This window comes from Corvus kubaryi, unplaced genomic scaffold, assembly GCF_017639235.1.
Source record: "Corvus kubaryi isolate FWS band 111438036 unplaced genomic scaffold, C.kubaryi_AGA036_p1.0 133, whole genome shotgun sequence".
Classification (NCBI taxonomy): Eukaryota; Metazoa; Chordata; class Aves; order Passeriformes; family Corvidae; genus Corvus; species Corvus kubaryi.
In genome coordinates this window covers 17971014-17994432 of record NW_024580667.1, presented here as the reverse complement: position 1 = coordinate 17994432, position 23419 = coordinate 17971014, and the positions used below count along the sequence as shown (strand labels likewise).

Here is a 23419-nt window from a genome sequence, read left to right as displayed (position 1 = left end):
CCTCCTCCTGGGGGGGTGAAGCCTAGAGAAAAATGCTCATCTGACACAATTCTATCAATTTTTTTTTATTATATTGGGTACTGCTTAATATCGTTGTGTTGCACACATCACTGGTTTTTTGTTGTGGTTTTGGTTTTTTTAATTCAAGTCATTAATTTTGTTTTTCCATAGTGGTCGAGTGTATGATTCTCATTCTTTGTTAGTTTGAAAACATTCCCACTTAATCCATTCTCTATATTATTTGCAAATACACGAAAAATTCTCATGTATGGAAATTATTTCTTAAGGATAATGCTTTAATCCAGACACTCTTTGGAAGTACAACCTTTTATAGTTGCAACATACTGTGGTTTTGATTTTTTTAGTTTTTGCTTCCAATAAAAGAGTAGAATACAGGTTTTTTGTGAGTCACGTAGAAGTTAAATGCAGTATCATATTAAATGGAATATAATTGGTGCATATCTGTCCTTTTAAGACTCTCAAAAGAACATTGTGCCTGTCAGACAGTCTGTGGTTTCTCAACTACACTAATCTTATTTCTCATTAATGGATTTTGTTCCGTTGTTAAGTTAAATTCCCTAATTGCTATCTTCATTGTTTTTTCTAAGGAAAAACTAATATTGAAATAATCTCATCCATTTTCTTAGATAAGTTTTTTTTTATTTGCAAATAAAATGATACTTTTTTCATGTACTCATTTAAACAATGCCTTTTTTTCTTCTACAGATCCATTTTCTTCCTTTTGTCACTTCCCCTTTTACCCTATGTTTTATTCTCTATACATGCACTCCTGCTAAGACTTCTTCATCTTTGTTACTAGGTTATCCATCACAGCTGCCAGTGATTCCACTTCTTTTTGTCAGTTGGCTTACATCCCTTCATTCTATTATTAGATACTTTTGCCTTCTCAAATACTAGGCACTCTCCACATCTAATAGACACTATTATACTTAACAAAAGAAAACATTGTTATGGCTGAGATTATTTTCCTGCAAAACAAAGTAATTATCATAAAATCCAGAAATTCCTGTTTATTCCCATGGCTGAATTTCTCCCATAATATGCTATATATATGTGTGTGTGTGTGTATATATATGTAATAATTACAGTCTATTTTCTGAGAAAATTAAAAATATAAAAGCATAAGAACCGAGAAAACAGAAAAATCTCTAGCTATACAGGCATAGTTACCTTTGGACAAGTTACTTGCAATCCCTCAGGAAGAATAGCTATTCTCTTTGTCATCCACTCAGATCTTGTCATTAAATGCTGAACCCAAAATCAAACTCTTCAATGGGATTAATACAAGAAAGTTATTCTAGAACAAATTGGAAGAAATAGAGATTTTTTTTTTTGACAGCCAGACACTCAAATCCAAAGCTCAAATTGTAAACTTTTGACAATATAGCACCATTCAGAAGCTGTGATAACTCAGATTCTGCCTTGCTGGCAGTGGTTGTCTGTCTGTTTTTATATTGCATCACAGGTTAAAACTCTGCTCTCACCAACTCTGCCTCCCTTGGAAAAAGCCTCTAATATCAAGAACAGTTCCATTCACTTCAAATCCTTTTGTCTCTCAGCCTCAAGAAGCTGTCATCTCTAACAAAGAGCATCCTACCCAACAAATGAAATATGCACTTTATTGCCTGCCAGCAGACCTCAGGACCTTTGCTACTCATCCATAGACATCAGGAGAAAAAGGGGAACAAATCCAACTGTCTGGAGAAATCCATGTTGGGTGACCATTTTGTTCTCCAGATAAAGAGAGGTAAATAAAGGGATATGAACAGGTTCTTTAAGAGAATCATATTGTGAAGATCTGCTAATGTATAGGCTCTAGTTTGTCACTCAGATAATCTAAGAAAATGGGTGTTAAAGATCTTATTTCCATAATTTATATATTTTCAACATTTTCCTTTAGCTTCCCATAACTCCTTATAATCAGTTTCAGTTGAAGTCTGGCATTTTTCAGGATACTGCTGCTTAAACAGAGATGAAAATTCCTTTTGTACTTCTGCAAGTTTTTGTCCACTGCTAAAGCATCAGGGAAGATATAATTTCATTGCTAGCATTTAGTGTTCTGCTTCTGATTTACTTAACTGCATCTATTTGTTCATAAACTTTATGAATATTTTTAAACAGAAAACAGTGAAAGAAAAACTGCCAGGAGCATGGCCAATATAGCTTACCTTTTTCATCAAAATAAAATTGTTTTCTTGAAAATATTATTTTTCATTCTTTTATGAATTTAGGGACCCCAAGGAACATACTATCAAACTTTGGGTACCAAGATTCTTTTCAGTGTAGCCTGACACAGATTTGTTTAAAAGAATAAGTAAAAGACAGTGCATGTACTCTCAAAAATGTCTATGTAATCTTAAATATGAGGAATGTTCAAAATGGAAACAAACCTCTAGAGTCATTCCTGGGGATCTCTACTCCTTCCTATCTTCTAACCCCAGTAATACATATGGACTGCTTCATCACTTTACTTATTTTATTATCTCATGTATTTACAAGAATTTAGGTTAAAACACAGTTTCAAGTTCATCCAGGATTACAGAAGGATTCCTCAATATGTTATTATTGAAATATGATCAATATTTCTCAGTTCAGACATGGTTAAGTGTTTAAACAATCTATTGAATTAACATACTACCTGTCTACTCCCTTCCTGCATATTATGATTTGTATCAAGAAATATTTCCTGGTTTCGTAACAATTCACATACTACATCTCATAAAAAAATCAATGAGATAAAATAGCTGATAATATTGCAATTTATATAATTGTAGATAAAGTTGTAAATCATTGATAATATTACAATATTAAAGTAACTTGACAAGATTAGTGTAAAGACTGCTTTCCATTGTTGATTGATTAAGGATTTGGAGCATCCATTTTGCTTCGCATGTCTTTCAGGTTTACAAGGTCAGTCTGCCACAGAATGCTGTAAGAGCAATTCAGAGCCTGTCATTTCCAAAAGGAATTTGCAGCACTGGCTTGCAGTATGTGGGGGTCTGTGAAAGTTTAGCCTGATAAGACCTAAAAGTTAGCCTTATTTTACTCTTTTCTGTTAAAATAGCCTTTGGGGTGCTGAGAAGTTGGCCCTCTCTTTACAGTAAAACTGCTGTCATTATAGCTATTATAATATATTTCAATGGTATTTAATTGTCAAGGAAAAGTTGATTTTTATGAACAGGAATAGAAAATACTTGCAAGGCATCCCATCAGTGTAGTCAAAATTAAATGTGTGTGAAGCATTCCTCCAGATTCCATGTGTTCCTTGTATATACAAACATTATTATCAAGGTTTCCCTGATCCAATGAAAGGAAATTAACAATTCATTAAACTTGTATGCTGGTATTTGGAATGATGAGCAACACTTCTCTCACATTTCGAGGAGACAAAAAAAATGCTGGTTCAGGCACTGTAACGCCTTTGTACTGCATCAACACAGAGCACTAGTGCATGAGTTGAAGAAGTTCTGATGAGAAGGACGTGTGTGTGTGTGCATATTGTATGTGTAAATGAAGGTTCATTCTCTTCATTTGCGGCACTTGGCTGTGTAACAGATTTTTTTGAATGCTTTCACAGAGGTCCATAAATGTTTTTGGGATTCATTGGATGTAGTATCCATACAGACAACATCATTTAAATTCTGACAGTTGATTAACTTTCCTTTAAGACTCATGTAAAACGGTTGTCCCCCCTGTCTGCCTCCCTTACATGTTTGGCATGACAAAATAATGTATCTCTTAGTTATTTAAGATTTTACTACAGCAGTGTAAATCTTCTTGTTAACAAATACATGCAACTGCTCAATTGTCTCATTCAAGAATTCTTTAAGCAACAGCTTTAAGTTAAACCAGGAGCTAAATTCTGAAAATAACTTCTAAAATTCTGTGGCACAGATAAATTAGCATTGCCATTCCTTGGTAATTTTCTGAGATCTCTCACTGTGCCATTTTTATAGAGCTCTAAATTGCTCATATATTCTTCTTTTTATTGTATGTTTTTAAAGTAGGTTTCACTCTCTATTAAAGCAGATGGATTGGAACAGGTGGACATTTTTATTTTAATCTCATAAGTAATAAAAGGAAAGTAAATTCTTGCATGTGACCTACTGCCATGATTTGCCCTGATGATGAGACCTTTTGATGGATGAAAGCAAATTGTTCTTTAGTCGCATTCTGTCTTATTTTCTTTTTGTACTGAGAAAGCTAACCAAATTGTTAAGAAATGCAAACTGCTACAGTATTTTCTTTTATTTTTATACTCATTTTCTGATGTGGAAAATTGGGCCATTAGAAAGCAGACTGAGATCAATGCATTTCAACATGAAGCATGAAACAACCCTCTGAAAGTAATATCTCTTATTTAATAGCTTGAGTTCAATAGTGGAAAGTGGATGTCTACTTTTAGAAATCTGACTGCTACCCCTGAAGCAGTCATGCTATCTCTGATTTAAAACATAAAAACATTTCCAGACATAAAGATTACTGAGAAGTAGTCTAACCCTATGTGAGACAGCCTTTGAACACTGATGTTGTGTCTCTGACCACCATTTAGAATAGTTACATTTTAAAGTGTCACTACTTCTTAAAAGAGGCAGCTAGTGAAAGGACATTTTTTCCCAACTGGTAAGATTTATTCTTGTCCTTTACTGAAAAATTAGATAAGAATTAATTAAATACTATTAAATACTATCCCACTTCCAGATAGTTGTTGCCAATTCCTTATCCATTCTCCAGATGTGAGGCAGAAAGCAAACATTGCTTCCAGATCACACTGACAAAGCCTACAAGGATTGATTTAAAAAAAAACAAAAACAAAAACAAAAACCTGTCTTTTTTTTGCAGTGATAAATTTCCTAGAGTAATCTGAAGACCTGGATGTGAAGCAGACGGTATTTTCTTTCCAGGGCACATTTTGGCCTTTGGGATAGCAGATTTAAGAAGGGAAAAGCAGTTAGTGTGGTGAAACGAGTGCAACAAGAGAAGGAAAGAGTGAGAATTTGTGAGAGAAACAGCCCAGCAGACAGCAAGGTCAGTGGAGGAGGAGGAGGAGAAGGTGCTCCAGATGCAAGTGCAGAGATTCTCCTGCAGCCCATGCAGAAGACCATGACGAAGACCTTGGTGAGGCAGCTGTGCCCCTGCATCCTAGGGAAGTCCATGGCAGGACAGAGATCCACCTGCAGCTGGAGGACCCCAGGGTGGAGCAGGTGGATGCCTGAAGTAGGTTGTCATCATGATACCACGGAGGACCATGATAGAGCAGGCTCCTGGCAGGACCTGTGGCCCTATGGAGAGAGGAGACCATGTCGGAGCAGCTCTGCTGACAGGACTTGTGACCCTGTGAGGGATCCATGCTGGAAAAGTTTGTTCCTGAAGGACTGTACACCGTGGAAAGGACCCATGTTGGGGCAGTTTGGAAGAACTGCAGTCTGTGGGAAGGACCCGTGTTGGAATTCATGTCTCCTGTGGCAGGAACCCCATGCTGGAGGAGGGTAAGACTGTGAGGAGTCCCCCCACTGAGGTGGAATGAGCAACAGAAAGGTGTGATGAACAGACAGCAGCCCCCCTCTCCTGGCTCCTTGAGCTTATGAGGGAAGGAGGTAGAAAAAACTGGGAGTAAAGTTAAAACCAGGAAAAAGGGAAGGTGAAGGGTGGTGAAAAGAAGAAGGGAGGTGAAAACACATTTTTTAGTTTGGTTTTATTTCTCAGTATCCCGCTCTGATTTGATTGGTAATAAATTAAAATAATTTCTTTACGTCAAGTCTGTTTTACCAATGCCAGACAAACCCAGTACATGTATATGCTATTATCTATACGTTAAATTGACTTGAATGTCTTCGTAGAGCTGATACCACTTAGAAGCAAATAATTCACATTGGTAAATAATTTTGCACAGGATTTTACAGTTCATAGTTTGGTCATTAGAAAAGAACACAGGACTAAAACCCATTGCTACTGGAAAAAGATAATTATATCAACCTTATCTTGTAAATCACTTCACGACATGAATGCAAATAATTTCTAGCCAACCACATGCTATTTATATTTAAATACAGTTTTCTTTCTCTTAATCTTTCTAAGCACTAGAAATACCAATTAGGTACCCTAAAGTGTAGATAAGGCTGTATCTGTTCAGAACCTCATACATGATTAAATGATATGTTTTATCCTTTTATGGGAAAATAGTAAAAGTAGATGTAAATAGAAATTACATATTCAAGCATATTTTCTGTTGCATGGTGAAATGAACTCCAGAACTGAGATCGTTTCCCTCTTACAAACAAAATATCCAATTTCTGTTATTAAAGGAAAAGGATAACATTTAATATTTTTCATCTTGCTATCCTCAGGGTAGTAGGTATGAAAGGTTAACAGTGAAACTACTTTCTAATAAAAAGACGGTAAAATAGTCAGTAAAAATGGAAATCAATAAAGGCCAGAGCACTTTCTCCTATCCACTGGTTTCTCTGAGCACATAACACTACAGCACCTACACAAAGTTTTCAAATCTTCACAGAGTCCTGCATTGGCCAGAGGTGGGTCTGTGTTGAAGCCAGCTGGCCCTAGCCCTGTTGGACATGGGGGAAACTTCTGGCAGCTTCGCACAGAAGCCCCTATAGCCTGCCCCTCAGGCTCCCTCCCGCCCCCCAAAAAACCCCAACCTTGCCATGTAAATCCAATATGTTACAACAGAAATGCTAAATAATACAATGAAAGAAGCACCTGTTATAATGTGAAACACTCATTGCAAGCAGGCAGCATTTGACTGTTTTGCTCCTGTGGTCTTTAAGGCTGGTTGTAGGACACTGGCTCATCTGCCGACACTGCTGCTCTGGAAGATCTCATCTTAATCAGTTTTGCTCTCTGGATGTACAGACCTACCAGGACTTGTGCAGAGCAACTTGCTCACTTGATCACTTGTTTTCCACTCCATTTCATCTTCTTGCGTGATGCCTGAAGTCACCACCTAAAAACAGAGACTAGACAAGAATAAGGGAATAAAGGTAGGTATTTATTTGAAGGGCCTTCAAGGTACCCCCTGGGGAGCCAGAGGCTACTGCCAAAATGGACTCCATGATGGACAACAGGTCACAAGTTCTTCATACTTTTTAGGTTTGGTTCATTTGCATATCAGGATTAATTCTCCAATTAAAGCTTCAGTTAATGATGTATTTTCCCCTCCACTTGCCCCCCTCAGAGGCTCTTTAGTTTATACTTTTTGGGCGTAGGACAGTCTGAGTGTCCTTGGAGAGCAGGCCTGGAGAGGCTTTGTTATGTCTACCTAGCATGAGAGAGCAGATATTAACAGGCTACAAGAAACTTCAGAGTTACACACTAGGCAGTACAGGATTTGAAAAATACAAAAGTTAAAACCTAAGGCATCGTGTGTGCCAAGTGTGCTTTTCAAGGTGTCTTAGAGTTGCATCTCTACCCTGTTCATCTACCCCTTCACTAAGTCAAGTCCCTTCATGCCATGTGCAAGCAGAGGGATTTGGACAGGTAATTTCAATGCTATAACAGCTATGGCTACATAGAAAACCTTTCAGGCAATCCAGCTTTAGCTCTTGAATTTCCACCCAAATTCTTTAGCCATGAATTTCCACCCAAATTGTATATGTCACTGTGTTAGGAGTACCAAGGCAGCAAGTGAAAAATCTAGCACTGATAAGTTCTTCCCTCTCTCCCTTAAATATCCACAGAAAAATTGAGTGGCTGTGATTTTCAAGCCTCTTTTTGGTTTGCCTTTAGGATAAAAAGTGTAGGGGTTTAAAGATGATAAGCATTTAGAAAGCATTACAGTCTACAACAGCCTTAAAGATCATACACCAAACTACTGTAAAATGTTTCAAGCTCCCCTTCCTGCTTGTGCCTTAAAGGATCAGCTAAGAGAAAAGTGGAGGGCAGATGGAGTGGAATTTCAATCAAAGATGACATTAGATTACATTAATGAGAGGAGTGTGAGCTGTTGTATCAACAAAAGCACAAAGATTTTAAAGTATTAGCAATGTCTGGGCTGCAAAATGCACTTTCCTTTATGGCCACTGCTTAATGGCATGTTTGCACAGAGGGGTTTTACTTCTACACAGCAGCACACCTGAGGAATCAACGTAGTGAAGAGAGAAAAACACAGAAATAAACTGACATGCAATAGTGTTATGCTAAATAATTGGTTTTTTCAAGACCAAGCTCTTGAATGGTTAAAAGAAAAATGTTCTGTTAGTCATAAATCCAACAGTGTTATTAGAGGGTCATAGTTCAAGTTATAGACCAGCTGTTGAACACCACTACCTTTAAATTTTTCTCTTCTTCTCACTTGCACAACTCCATGGAATAAAATAGGGTCATGTGGGCATATTTTACACTCTATGAGTGTAATACAGTCCTTATCATCCTGAAATCTTGAGATTTGTTTCTGTTTAAGAACACTTACTTCATTTTATTTCATTTATCCACCAAATCTTTTCATGATTGAATGGTAACATCCAAAGATAAAAAGTTTGAAGGCTAAAGCTATACTAAATCCATGGAATAAATAGAAAAAAAAAAATAAAGGTGTTAAATTTAACGTTTTAAGGGAAAAAGAAACATAGTTGGCAGTGACATCTCAGTACAAAAGATCATTTTAGTGGTAGACATGATCACAATATTGGAGATTTTCTATATTTGCATTGATCTTTAAACAGTTCTGCTTTAAAAGTCAAAATATAAATTTAACATCTACTGTATCTGTAGATTTTTATGTATTACTTTCTTTTTGTCTGATAAAATGTTACAATCTTGTTCCAGTCATGTGAAAGCACTTTTTACTACAGTCTCTGAATTTTCTGGTTTATACCATGCTGCTCACTAACACTTCAAAACTGCTAAACTATAATGTACAGACTTTTTATTACTTATTCTGTTGACAAAAATGTACTACAGACACCTGCTATTTTAATGGCATTTTAATGTGGTATCATGCCATGAATTTATGTTCAATGCAGGTTGCCTCACCATATAATTAATAAGCACACATATTCACTTTGGTGAAGAGACTTTCAGACCCCCATAGGAACGGCCACTTTCAGATTGCAGCCTGATAAGCAAGAGCTTCCTTGTTTCTGCTTGTCATACATGAAATAGTTTTCATAATAAACTTCAAGCAATTTTCAATTCCAGTGCAATTTCTCCCCATATTACATTTACTAAACTTCCTCAGCATGCTCCTCACCAGAGAGTCAATTTTCAATGTACAAAAGCAGAACTCTGCTGTCTCAATGACACTTTTCAAATGACTGGCATATAAGACTCCTACAAGTCCAGAGTATCTGAGCCCTGTTTCCTCCACAGACTACACAGAGAAAACAGCTTTGGACCTGCATCGAGAGGTTGGATTTCCTGATCTCCTGCACCATTCTCTGAGTCTGTGAAACACCAAAACACGAATGGTAAGTGCTGTTATGAGTGTGAAAAAGAATTAAACTGAAATTCCTACATATCTTTTAATAGGGTCATGATGTTCAATTAAAGCTTTCCTATAGCTGGGGTATCTAGGATCTTCTCTCCATGTGAGTTCACTGAGCTGTTCAAGAACATGAGAGTTTCCATAGTAATGTCTCCCACTGAGCAAGCAGAGGTGCTTTCCTCAGTGTGGCTGTGTTTTACTAGTTGTTTCTCAGTGTAACTCGCAATGTGAAGCTTCAGTTGAGTTTATTTGGATACTACCAGGTTCAACAGTTGGCCTACCCAAAGGTGCTTCATTTTCCTCCCACTTCCCCTAAAATGCCAACCTCTCCCCATCACATAAAACTCATTCTCTTGGGAAGACTGGATAAAGGGAAATAAGTGAACCTGTTTGAAAGTATCTTTAATAAATTAGCCTGAAGATAGATAATGGCACTGTCTAAATTGCTTTCTGTTGCCTACTGTACCTCATGCCTAGGAATGGAAACATGAAAACTTAAAATTACTAAAGATTGCATTATTAACTGGCAAGCAGGTGGCAATGGAGTAGAATCTAATCAATGATTAATTTCAGTGAATTCAGGACCAGGAAGCAAGACCCATTTATTTTGTTTAGCATTTGATTAACTGTTTTTGCTTGGTTTTAATTTTGTGTTTTAATTTTCCTTAATCAGCACTTATCTGTCAGGATAACAGGTGGGTTTAGAAACTAGAAAATTAAATTAATAAACCAGTTACTCAGGATCACTGTTTATCTCTGGGATATCTGCCCTCAGAATGTACTGTCTTCTCCGGTACAAAGAAACTGGAAAGATGAAAAAGTCTGGAAATAGCAGTGTCCACTGTTCCATGCTGCCTGAAAATTCTGCTTTTTTCTTATCCAAAGTTTAAGGCTTTTCTTTAAAAAAGCAAATGGCCAAGTAATTTAAGAATAGAATGAAAATGAAAGACAGAATTCTCAGTCCAGGTTTTTGACTTGTAGTTTTTCTTCATTTTCTTCAAAATAGGGTTTTCCAACCTCACAAAGTCAAGGTCTTTTATTATAAAGAAAGGGAGACAAGGACTTTTGTTTCTCAATGGCTGAAAAATCTATGTCAACAGCTCTTTAGAGTTTATTGAATTTGAATAGTCTCAGTGAAATGTTTTCAATTTGATGAATGATAAAGATGCTTGCTTGGAATTGGTTTTGGAACGTTCTGCTGGGACTGACTTCTTATCAGATGGATGTTCATTTATTCCAAGTTTTTGAGGGACAGGTAAAATTTTACTACTAGGTACACACAGGGATATGTTAGTATAATTGTTGACTAAGTAGACTATATTGAAAAAAACCTATTTTGTCTGCCCATATGCTTCTACAGGTATATGCATTCATATTTCATCAAAATTTGGTGAGATTGGGACCCTATTGTGTTACATAGCACAAGTCCACATATTTAGAAAGATTCTATAAGACAAGAAACCATTTACAGTAGTATTAATAGACTACTACAGGAAATTACTTCTTTTCCTTCTGAGATGATTCTCTCAGCACAAATTTGTCAGAAAGGTCAGATATGAACAGGTTCACAACCTGTGCAGAGTCTGATTGAGTCTGAGCATAAATCAACATTTCTCTGCAGACTGAAATCATTGTTACCTTTCTGCTCCCATAGCATGGTACCTGCTGTTGAAATGCACTTCAGCCTGATTAAGTTCCTTTCCATCTATCATCTTTTCTGATTTCCCTATAAGGAGACTCGCCACACTTTACTGTTGCTGTCTATGGTAAAGACACATCTGCAGAACAGTCTGGGTATGCTATTGGGAATTACAGAGAAAAGTCATCCTGGGCTGCATTTTGGTTTGTTAAGCTTTTACAAGAAATCTAGGGAATTGTTTCAATGGCAGTTCTTTTCCTGGATACCATTTACTTTCTTTAGACCCTCTAAAAAGAGATCCTTGAGGGTCTTGAATGTCTCATTGCTAAAAGAATACATTTGGTTTTGATAAAATTTAATGGAAATAATCTCAGATGATATTTAACATTCATTAGAAAGCAGCTGTCTGTGCCCAAGGCTTTTGTTAAGGGTGACTTCAAACATTTTGGTTTCCTAAAAGAATATGGCCAACATCACAAGGCACCTGTGCTTGTGATAATGCAGCAGAAGGAAATGCTAACAGAAATTCAGGTTCAATATTGTTTCTGTTGCTGCAGTGGCTGTTTGACAGATGGCTATTTCTGAATACCCGTGTTATGATTCTGAGGTTTGGGGTTTTTATGCACTTTTTTTTACAAGAACTGTATGAATAAATTTTATCTGTGCTTCTATTGAAACAGTTTTTCAGGGGAGGATGTAGGGTCTTCTCAGACAACCTCATCTTCAGATAGACTGGGCAGAACTAGAGCCCTTTGAAGCTGCTCTGAACCCACTGTTGGAAACATCTGAAATTGAAGACTCCGCTTTAAATTGAGGGATGATGAAAAAGGGCTGACTGAGGCTTTGTCTGCCCTGCCTTTTGTACACTGGCTCAAACTCAGGCTAAATTTTGAAGGAAGGCTCCATCAGGCTCTGCCGACAGAGGCACTGGCTGTGCACGAATCTTTGCTCTAAGCCATCCACAGTGCTCCCCTGTCTGATTCACGTCTGGGCAACCTGTTCCTCTGCTCCACACTTGGTCCAGGTTTGGGGGTAGAAATGTAGTGCAGGTTTTCAGTTGACTGGGCTTCAGCACACAGCAGTGTGCTGCAGCCAGCTCCAAGCTTGTGTGGTGGCAGAGACATAACCTTGCAGCCTGTGCAGTGCAAAAGAGGGAAATATTAATTGTTTCATGAGCTACATAGGTCAAGTACAGTGTTAATAATGGATTTCAAAACTAACCGATGAGGTATAAGGAGGAGTTAAAAAAAATCATTGAATGACTCTGACTGAGGAATCTGAAGGCTGTCTGATACAGCGAGCAAAAGGTCAACAGAACTTTAGAGCCATGACAGAAGGATACTTCTTCATTTTGTCTCCAGGTTTCCAGGTACAGGATATTTACTGAATTTACAATCTTATTTTTTGCCCTTTGAAGTAGGCTGAACTGAATTTTACTTCAGAGATTGTTTCAAAATGGAAAAGGAAATGGAAAGCAATTAATAAAAAAAGTTTTTCAGATACTATGGGAAGATAAAGACAGTAGGCCAAAGACAAATGCAACAGAAAATTCCACATAATATATTTCTACTGTAGCTTTCAGGTAAAGGTGAAACCAGCAGAATGCAAAATGGATTTATATATTATAATGTCAACCTGCAGGTGAACCACAGATAAAATCCCATTAGTATAAACAGAGAGGATACATGAACTCCTAGGTTTTTAATGATAGGGTTTCTGCTCTTGGACAATGAGCAAATGACAGTCTAAAGCAAATTTAGTAAATAGATTTATATGAACTAGATTTAGTCAGAAGGATTCTTCTACCAGTAAAATAAATAATTCCATTAGCAAATGCTCACTCACCTTTGTTATGTACAAATTGTTATATCATCAATACACTCTGCACTAGGCATTCGTCTGCATCGTCTTGCTAATAAAAATACTTCACCACAGGTACATTGCTACAGATTGCAAAGAACATCAGTCAGTAGTAGTGGCTTACAAATCAAACCTAGTGGGGCAAAGCAGTTTATTAGTGTGCACCACATTCCGTGGCATGTAGGATTACCTGCATGCAACACTTGAGCTGTAAAAATTTCCATTTGCAAAGGGTGATGAAAATAACTTCAGTAATGTATACTACACACGCTTACACCACAGTAAGAGTCAGCACCCTCATGTTTAACCTCATAGCTGTTGATAGGGCATAACAGTGAAGAAGTGAGATGACATCACTGAAGCACAAATAGCTGGAACAGCTTCCTGCCTGTGTTCTGGCAGGTTGTGGAATATTTTCCAACCCAGAAAATAGCCTCATTAATGTATTTAAAGGTAGGCTGACCAAAGCCCTGGTTAATGTACAATTGAGAAAACTTTGGAATTAACTTAATTAGATTATATAGTTCTTTTCTACTTCAAAATTCCTCAGCTTTAGGGCATGGGGTAAAATTACTGATCTTTTAGTAAATTATTTCAAACATGCCTAGCTGCAGTTTTCATTACGCAAAATATATCTCATGTACCAGTGCATTCTATTTCAGCTCATTAATTCAGGATCACTTTAATATTAGGAAGGATTTTACTCCCCATCAGTGAAAGGGAAATCCTGCCCACTTTTCCCAGTAGTAGGCAAAGAAATGTATTGCCAGTTCATTTTTTTCCCTTGTGCAATTCCATAAATACTCATTTATTCTTTCTGCTATTATTCCGGAGAGTTTCTAACATGTAGGGGAACATCCTCAATTAATAATAGAACATGGTTTCCAGTGATAAACCAATAAAACAAATTTGGGATTGTAATTTTTACTTATTACTGGTTTCAATTCACAATGTGGCAACAGTTAGTTACATTGTTTTGCTACCTTTCTCTTTTGTAGTAATAGGTGTGCATAATGGTCGGTGGCCTCTTGCAAGCAAATAATTTGAAAGAATATTACTCTGCTATAAAAAAGGATTTTTAGATGTTAGTGTATGATGATTTCCTTTGTTATATTCTCTTCTGAGTTCTCCTTGTTAGACAATGACAAAGACTACTTACAAAGGGAGGACTGTATGCACTGGGTGTTTGGGTCTTATTTTTTTTCTACTGAGAATTTATATTAATATTTGAGAATCTTTTTCTGCTTTAGATGTTTCACCAAATTTGACTGTGGGAGCAGTAGATACCCATTAGAATTTGGTTCAGTACAGGTTTTGACCTAGTCCAATAGGTATTAAGCCTAAATTGCACATGTTTTAGTAAGATTGTGTAGGGTATTCCACCTGGCCTGTAGATACCAGAACAGAAAGCCTAAGTCTCCTGTAGGTCCTCAGCTGCATGTGCCAGACTGTACAGACGTCTTGGCTGGTACTACACCCATGTGTTCCGGTCTAGATGTCCATAGGTGAGCTAGAAGTTCCAATCATACCCACCACAGATCTGGTAAATACAGTCATTGGATTATAGAAAGTTGTTTTACTCATTCTTCTGTAGATGCTTATATTTTACTGCATAGCTGTCTTGAGTTCATTAGACTCGGTTGAACACAGATGATACCAGAGTGTAGTATTATTTTGCTTTATGTTATACTGGAACAGCTGATTTGCAACACCTGCTTGTCTTTGTATTTTCAAAAGAGAAATTTTCATCCGATGTACCCGACCTCTTGATGTTGGGGTTCTGCAGAACTAGAACATAATTAAGCAGAATTATGAATCTTCAACAGCCTTGTTTTTCTAGTTCTATTTGAATCCAGCCAAGATGATGTTTTCTTTTATATGTCTCTTGGAAATACCCTGTCCCTACTTGATTAGCCCTAATAGATGGATTTGCATGTTTTTACCATCTTTGTGTTCTGTGTAAATTTTCCATATTAAATCAATGCTGGCTCTTCCATCTACTGATCTGAGTTTGTTTTTCTAGGACATTATTTTGTAGTTTCAAAATGTGTGGTGGTAAGCAATGTGCTTTAATATCCTGCAGATGTTTCTGGTTAAAGTTGGAATCTTTTCTCTTTAATTTATGGCAGGTTTAATTAAAGTACTTTCCTTTGGTCTAATCATTATAACGTTAGTAATTCTAAGTTATTGCTTGAGCTCCTGTGTCATATTCCAGGGACTACTTAAAAAAATATATCTTTCCATTTTACAGCTACTTGCCACTTATGATTTTAGAGCTGGTGGCTTCTATTAACTCCAGCTTCTGTGTATTATCCTCTAATTTCTTTTCTTAGTTTGAGTTTTTGCAGCTAGAGCATTTATTTATGTTTCAGGTGTTTTTCTTCTGACCTTGAAGACTCAATAAACACTGTTTTCAGTTAAAGTACGGAAACATTGCTTCAGGCTTCTCTTCTAATATTTTTTCTCTCTTTTCTTTTTATATTCCTGCTTTTAGAGATTACATATTTGACCATATGTTGCTACTTAATTGATTTTTTTACTTTTATATTTGCATTATTTTTGCTTGTTAGCAATAGCTAGTGATTTAAGATGATGTACAAGCATTCATAAAGAAAACCAGCCAGCCATTCACTTCCCCACACATTCTTCATGCCCTTTTTAATACATGCAAGCATATACAGTGTAATGAAAAATAAACTGTTTGTTTGAAATGGGGACAGGGCTTGGGTATGTTAGTTTTTCTGCTCCATTACTCAGCTGGAAAAAGGAACAAACAGGTGCTTATTTACTTCCTGAGTTTGTCTTTGCTTGCACTTCATATTTAGATTTACTCAAGGCTTCCAACATGACGGAACCAAATACATTTCCATGCTGTAGTGTCCATTTTGCAGTGATAACCTTGGGCTGCCTGGAAGAGATTTGTTAACCTCTAAAGTTCATATTTCAGTTGACAACAGTAGCATCAGTCAATCTGCTGAAGTAAAATACTGTCTTGGCTTTGGCTGGGATAGAGTTCATTTTTTCTTAGTAGCTGACCAAAAAAAAAAAAAAAAAAAAAAAAAGGGAGGGGATAAGTGAAAGAGTTTTTAAAGAGAAAGTGAAGATAGTACAAAATGATCATGGAGAAAACAGCCTTTCCTTGCCTTCACATTTTTCCAGGCTATATTTGGAAATTTTATGTAGTAATCCTACTTGTAGAAGGTTAGAGAGAACCTGCCTTATGGGATCATGAAGTTCAGGAGTTTAGGTGATTGACTGAATAAAGTAGGGATGCTAATTCCTGAGACGTGCATTGTGGCATAACTCCAGAAGAGCAGGCTGAGGGGCGGGATGCAATACTGTGGCTGGGCAATAAGCCAATGAACTGCATCATTGTAACTGAAGATGAAATAATAATTATTTGTGATAGCTTTCTAATCAGTGAAAGCATGGAAAAGGCTGCTGACAAGCACCATCAAGGTAATTAAGGTGAAGCATTGAATTTGCATAAATTTACACTTTGATAATTGTTCACAAGATACTGTCTCTTGAAATAGACTTGGCTGGTTTCAAGATGAGCACTAAATCAAAGCAAAGGAGTGCAATAACTGCACAGTATCAATAGTGCTTACAAAATACAGATGCAACTTACATAGGCAATTATCTAAAAAATCTATTGTCCTTAATCAAAGGATGATACTCAAGTTACTTTTTCAAATGACTAAATAGTCCTAGTTAGCATATGCCATTCTGGTTGTAGCTCTTTGATGAACACAGAAAAATCATGAAGGTGAGATCTTTGGAAAAGACAACATTTGATTTTTTGCTTAAAACAACCCCAGCCTCTTAAATGAGGACAGCTGAAGGAATCATATTGTTTTGATACATATGCAAGCTGTCTCGGAAGTATGTATTTAATAGATTTCTTTAGGAGCTGCAAAAGTGATACTCTCATGATCTCAGGCTCTAAGTCACCATCTCTGAAGGAAGGTTAAGCTCTAGTCCTTCAGGCTTCTATGCAGGTTTCCTCAGTATCAGCTGCCAGAGTAATTCTGGTGCTTAGGCCTGCAGCCAGAGCACTGTGGTCTGCCTTAGCTCCAGTTCTGTGATTCTTTTCCCTCTGGGAAACAGCAATGGGTCTCTTGACAGTGTTATTTTCCTAAAGGAAATAACAGTTTATGTAAAACAAAGGACTTTGAACTCTCAAAGCACGCATGCAAACAGCAAAAATCTAGAGTGTACACATCTATTCACTCTTCCCTAAAGTTTATTACTTACTGGAAAAACCCTACTGAGACTTCTGGAGTCCTTCTTTCTATCAACCTTTCTCTACAGATCTTTCTGACAACTCATTTTCCACTTTCTTTCTAACTATGGTTTTTTTAAAGCTTTTTTTCTTCTGGATTTAGGGGGCTCATCTTACTAAAAATAGCTATAGGTTTATACTAATTATACGGTCAGTCACAATTTCTGACTATTCTGATTTATATTATATGACTGTTTGTTTGCTCTGATTTTGACTAACATCATCCTACAGGAAACTTCTTTTCTTCCCTTGTTGAGCATGTAGTATTGATGCTCCTAACTATTCCAGAATAGATATATCATAATGCAAATATTCTATATGTCTCATTTGGGTAACCACATATACACATGAAATAATAATTTAGATGCTAAATAATTTTAGCCACCAATTCTAGAATTTTTTCTATTGCCTACTTGTGTTCTTACCTCAACTTCCACCTACAGTAATGCTGCATAAAATTAAGAGGCTACCAAAATTGTAGTCTGCTGTAAAAATTTTGCAACTTATTTATTTATTGCCTATTATTTTATTTCTGACTTATACATGGTTATTCACTAACAAAGTTGTAAACCATGCTGTCATGTTTGAGTGGGTTTTTTTTTTTAATTTTAGCCATGCAAATTATTTTTTGCCTAGATACAAAATTTTAGTAGAAATACAATGTATTTGTCTAGTACAGCATGTGTTGGGCATGTTTTTATATTGTACTTATTTAGAAAGATGATCTCTTAAAGCTATTGTTCTCACACAGTCATGAAACATGTAGGGTTTGCTTTTGCAGTGCAGCAATAAACACATATACTTAGGTACCAGAGATTTTATGCTAAGACAGATCTCTTGGTATGCTGCATTTATATTCCAGGCAACCTCCACATGCCAATGTAATTATTTGATTAAGAGTGAGCCTCATTATTTTATATGTGAGCATTCCATGCACAGCTCTCCTGGTGATGTACACACTGTACATGTCTTAAAAGTGTCACCTGCTCTGTCATTGTTTTTCACCTGTTTATTAATAAATGAATCAAGCTACTTTACAGAATATTAGAGAATTAGGACACGAGATACATAACAAATGGTGAAGCTGCCTTCCCTACTATAAATCTGATGATCTTATCATATAAATACAACTCAGAAGTTATATCTCAGATGAATGAAAAAAGTTTTTTAGAAAGATAACACTAGAACTATTTTGGAAGTTCTGGATTGAATGCCTGGCCCCAGTAAATCTGTAGCAAATACATACTGATTTCAGCATGGCCACGGTTTCACCGATGGTATTCTGAACTATTTCCTTAAAATTCATTCATTTAGCTTTTTGAACTCAGGATATATTTGTCTTTCTTCTTTTTTTTATGCCACTGGAATGACATGTGGCAAGGAAAAGAAGAGAAGCTAGAATAAAATATACATAACAAAAGTGTGCGTATTTTTCATAGGGATTTTTTTAATGAGGGATTAGTTACATAGGAGCTTTAGGGATTAATTAACCAATACCTAATTAAAGCAGGGTTCTAAAGTGGATTCACTGTAAATCTGAAAGTCATGTTGAAGGAGAAAAAGTAGAAAAATGAAGTGATGCAAAGTAATGGGTCATTTCTAAACTGAGGCAATATACTACCTCAAAAAGAATGGGGAAAAAACAGGAAAATAATCTAGAAAAGTGGGAACAGGAGGTTGTTGCTGTCTCTCTATTGCTTTTGGTTTTAATAGATAAAATATCTTATTTGTCTAGCCCATACATTGACCTCTGTTTACAAACTACACTTTGAAAAGTCATCTATTTGAAGAGTAAGGCTTCCTGCAATGCAGGCCTGAGTGTCGTGCTGTGTTTCTGCTTGACTCACTGAGGATGGGGGAAAAGACACAGATGAAGCACTGATACTGAAGTCTATACTCGTTATTGCCCTTGATTATATGTTCATTCTCTTCTGTGTATTATCCCCATTCTTGCATCAGTTTCTCTGACCTGATATTTCACTGCATCTTCATTCTATACTCTCTGTGCTCTGGTGCCTTTATTTAGAGTAAATAAAGGCACAGTCACTTAGAGTTTTGCTATAGTGAAAACAAGATGTTTTCCTAGAGGAGTAACATGAAAAACACAATGACTCTGTAAAATAACATCCACTTAGTATTTTGATTTTTTGACTATTTTCCCAAGTAGCATGTAAAACAGAGACAGTATTTTGGGGGAGAAGGGAGGAACCCTGCATGGTCTTAAGCTTTTCATTTGAAAAGTAGCTTCAACAAAAATTATAAATCCAGATTATAATGTGGGTCTCTTTTTTTCCTCCTTCCGCCAATTTTAAGTTTAAAATGAGCCTTAATGCATTTTTATTTGAAGCTCCTATATAATATCGACTATAAAAATTCACCTTGCAATACCTTCATTGAATCTAATAATTTTTGGATGAATAAATACAGATTTTACATAGATAGTCTTAGCTCAAAAACTTTTATGAAGGTGCCTCCATCATTTCTCCAGGGAAGTTTCTCAAAAGGTTAATCACTGCTAAAATATGTCCTTCTTCCCTTTTGAATTTGTCTACCTCCAATTTTTTAATGATTTTGGAAATTCATGGTCAGGTGGTTTTGCAATATGGTCAAACACTAAATCTTTGTCAAGGTCATTGCTTCTTCCCAGGATGTTCGATAATATTTTGTACCACCATATTTATGTCTTTTCATCTGACTCTAGGAAAAATGGCAGCAGACAGAGCCCATTATTCCTCTTTGACGGTGATCCTCTTAAAAAAGGTTTGCCTCAATTCAAAAATGCCCCCTGCTTTTATCTATCAGTTCACCAGTCCTTGGTAGACTATAAACCTTGATGGAGAAGGGCTTATACTTTCTTGTCCTGGGTTGCAGTGTATTCTATTACCATCCTCATGAGCTGTTGAAATCAGGTGGGGCAGTGTTTCCTTGCCTCCTCCCCCCAGACTATCTTTCTCCTAATGGCCCATCATTGTCCTGCCGCCTGACTCAGAGATAACTCCCTCTGGACTATCTTCTGTTAATGAGCCTAATCAACACTTGGCCTCATGACTCATTACCCCATTGTGAGATGCTCCACCCAGAGGGAGGAACCAAGCATCCCATTGTTGATATAAGCTGGGACTCTGAACACCAGAGACAACCCTTCCCACTGGATTTCCAGAGGACAGGAGCTACACAGCTACCATTGGACTCTCTGAGGAAGAGCAGACTCTTTTACTACAGGATCACTGCTTCAGAGGACTGCAGCCACCATTCTACCAGACTGCTACCACCACTGTGCCTAACAGGGTGTCAGGTTGTACCTTGACTCTGTCAGTTTGAACCAGTGTTTTCTTTTACTTTTTTTTCCTTTTCTTTAATTTCCATTAAATTGTTATTCTGACTTGGTGCCTCCCACTGGTTTGTTTTCAAACTAGTACATTTCTTCACACCTGTGATGGAGACATTGAGTTGCATTGGATTGAGGCTGTGTGTTCATTCTGTGATTTCCTATTAGCGATTACATTTTCTTATCCACCAGTTATCACTTTGTCATCTATTGACTAAGTGCTACATTGATCTCAAATAGTGCTAATTCCTTTAATCAGAATGTTTTGTGGTAAAACTCAGTTTTGCTGACCACAGCAAAACCCCACAAAACCTGTCTCTTTTCATCAGAATAGACTAAAGCAAAAATACACATAATCAAAGGAAAAATCTGTTGTTTAGTGTAGTATTTCCCTGATTGTATGGAACAGTCACAGGCTCAGGGGAACTGTTTGCACTGAAAAGACAACCAATTAAAAAAAAAATCTACCATGATAGTGCCACTGTCTTATGTAATATGTTATATCAGTCTGGGATCAGCACAGCACAGCTTTGCCTGACTAAATACAAGAGGAACATATTCAACTGTGAGAATATGTTCCATCGAATTAAAAATAGAGAATGTACACTATCTGTAGTTCATAAGTATTGCCAGGTTGTGTTCTGCATATCTTGTGTTAAATTTCACAAACAGAAATGCAGTGGCTGTCACTCGAGGACTCTTGGTGACCCTTTATTACTGGTACTTCAGAAAATGGGATTTTAAAAAGTTTTCTTTGCAGCAGTACCTTCTAGTGGTGATATATATGTTTCAAAGACGCAGCTATCTTACTTTAGTTGAATCAGAAACCTCAAGATACGGCACTTTTCTTTTAAATCCTCTTAAGTGAAACTGACTTCAAACCAAGTATTGGGTGAAGTTTTTGCCTATTTGTTTACTTATTATTCTCACTTAGAATTCAGAATTAGAAACAGTATTATATTTTTCTGCATAGCCAATTTTCAAATTCATAGTCATAGTCAAAAGTTCATATTTAGCACATATCAGTGATAACTGTAATTGTTACCTATGTGGCTCAGAAGTATCTCTTTCCTTTTACACAGTGCAATGTCAAGATTTCTGGTACAGTCCAACCATGAATAAACTAAACATATGATCTTGTTTCACATGCCTTAGAGGTGGACTGTAGAATTATATTGAAGTTCATTTCAAAGGCAATGTCAGCACTTGTCTTTGACAGAATTCCTTAAATCTACATATACATGACAACATAAGCAGTAAAACTGATTGAAATAATTAAGACTGGCTGAAAATGTCCAGGAAATGTGTTTTTCAGTGATACATAGCAACTAAAGGAATTGAAATACTCCATGAGTATGTATAGATAATATTTCTTTTGATCCAGAATTATTTTTTTTAATCATATCAATAAGAATAAAATATTTTTTTTTTATTTTTTTGCTTTCATAAACTTCAGGTTAAGGTGTATAAGGAAAGATGGCTGGGGGTAAAATTAGAGGAAACTGAGAAGTTATATTTGCATCCTAAGAGAAATTGTAACAGCACAGAAATTATAGGGAAAAATGCAGTTCCTGCTGCCTGGATGGAATGTGACTGGCATGCTCAAAATCTGTTCCACGATGATCCCTCACACCTGCAATCTGTGTCCATAGCACCCACTAAGGGGGATGGAACAGAGAGAGGAGCAGAGTGGAGACACCATGGCCAGGCTCTGTTGAAATCCTTGGAGGGAGGGGAATTCAATGGTACTTTGCAGCTGAGAAACAGCCCAGCATCTGTCAGCCAGGGCAGAGAGGGGGAGATGTCCTGCTGGTGAGCTGCAGCTGTGGTGGAATCGCTCTCCTCTGATGAGCTTGGTTCATTATAACTTAATTATAAATCAAGGCACACCTCCATCCCAAAGTTACCCACCTCCAGGGTATGACCACCCCTCACTGGGCATGTGCTCTATATTTTATTGACTGTATCTTTAAGAGAAAAGTGAGGGAATTTTGCATTAATCAGTAACAAAGATATGTAGGACTAGAGTCAATCAAGCTCCACCTAAACACAAAGAAATAGTATAAAAGTAAGTTGAGAATGGGGAAAAGTTAGGGAAGAGTCCATTTTACCTGTTGGGATCAGCTGATGGGCTGAACCTGTCTTCTCATCCATAGGGACACCTACTGGGTAAAAAAACATACTCTTTGTGTTCTGAATATTTTTTGGGGGTTAGAGCTTGTCTGTGTATTGCTTTAAACACATTTTTGCAGTCAGATACTATGACCAGCAATCCTCAAACCTTAACCTGTCACAATTTTCTATTGATAGAGTTCAGTTTCACAAACTGTTGGTGTGAGTCCTTCAGAGCACTGGCAGTTGCCGGTAGTGGGTAGCGTACTTGAAAGAAGTGGAAGGCCCACTAAGGGACCATAAAGTGGAAAGACCTGCTGAGAGGTCTCACTTATGCTGTTGGTATGTCCCTGGATAAGTCAATGAAGCCACCCTCCAATCCTGCAGTACTGCTCAGTGAAAGGTCCCCATCATGGGATGCTGACAGACTGCTCAGGCACTGCTCTGCTTTCCTGGGGCACTGACAAATCAAACATGAAGCGTTGAGCAAATCTCTCTACACTTAGGGTTGAAGAAATCTCCCCTTTCCATGTGACAGAGAATAAGTTAAACAATTAAGTATTTAAGGTCAATTGGGACAAATGGAGAGAAAATTCAAACCTGAGCAATTGTGTCAAAATACATAATTAAATAGACTAGGAAAACATGGCTTTAATAAAGAGTTGAGGGAAAATGAGTGATTTGTTATACACGTATCTGGACATATAAGGGGTTAAACAAGTAACTGTGGAA

The 23419-nt window shown here is 36.9% G+C and overlaps 1 long non-coding RNA gene across 1 annotated transcript; it reads left to right on the top strand.

Moving 5' to 3' along the window:
• Window positions 1-1436: 1436 nt before the first annotated feature.
• On the top strand, window positions 1437-10044 carry LOC121666821. Its single transcript, XR_006016808.1, has 3 exons — window positions 1437-1768; window positions 4864-5510; window positions 9349-10044. It is a non-coding gene; the product is annotated as an uncharacterized LOC121666821 (long non-coding RNA).
• The last annotated feature ends 13375 nt before the right edge of the window (window positions 10045-23419 follow it).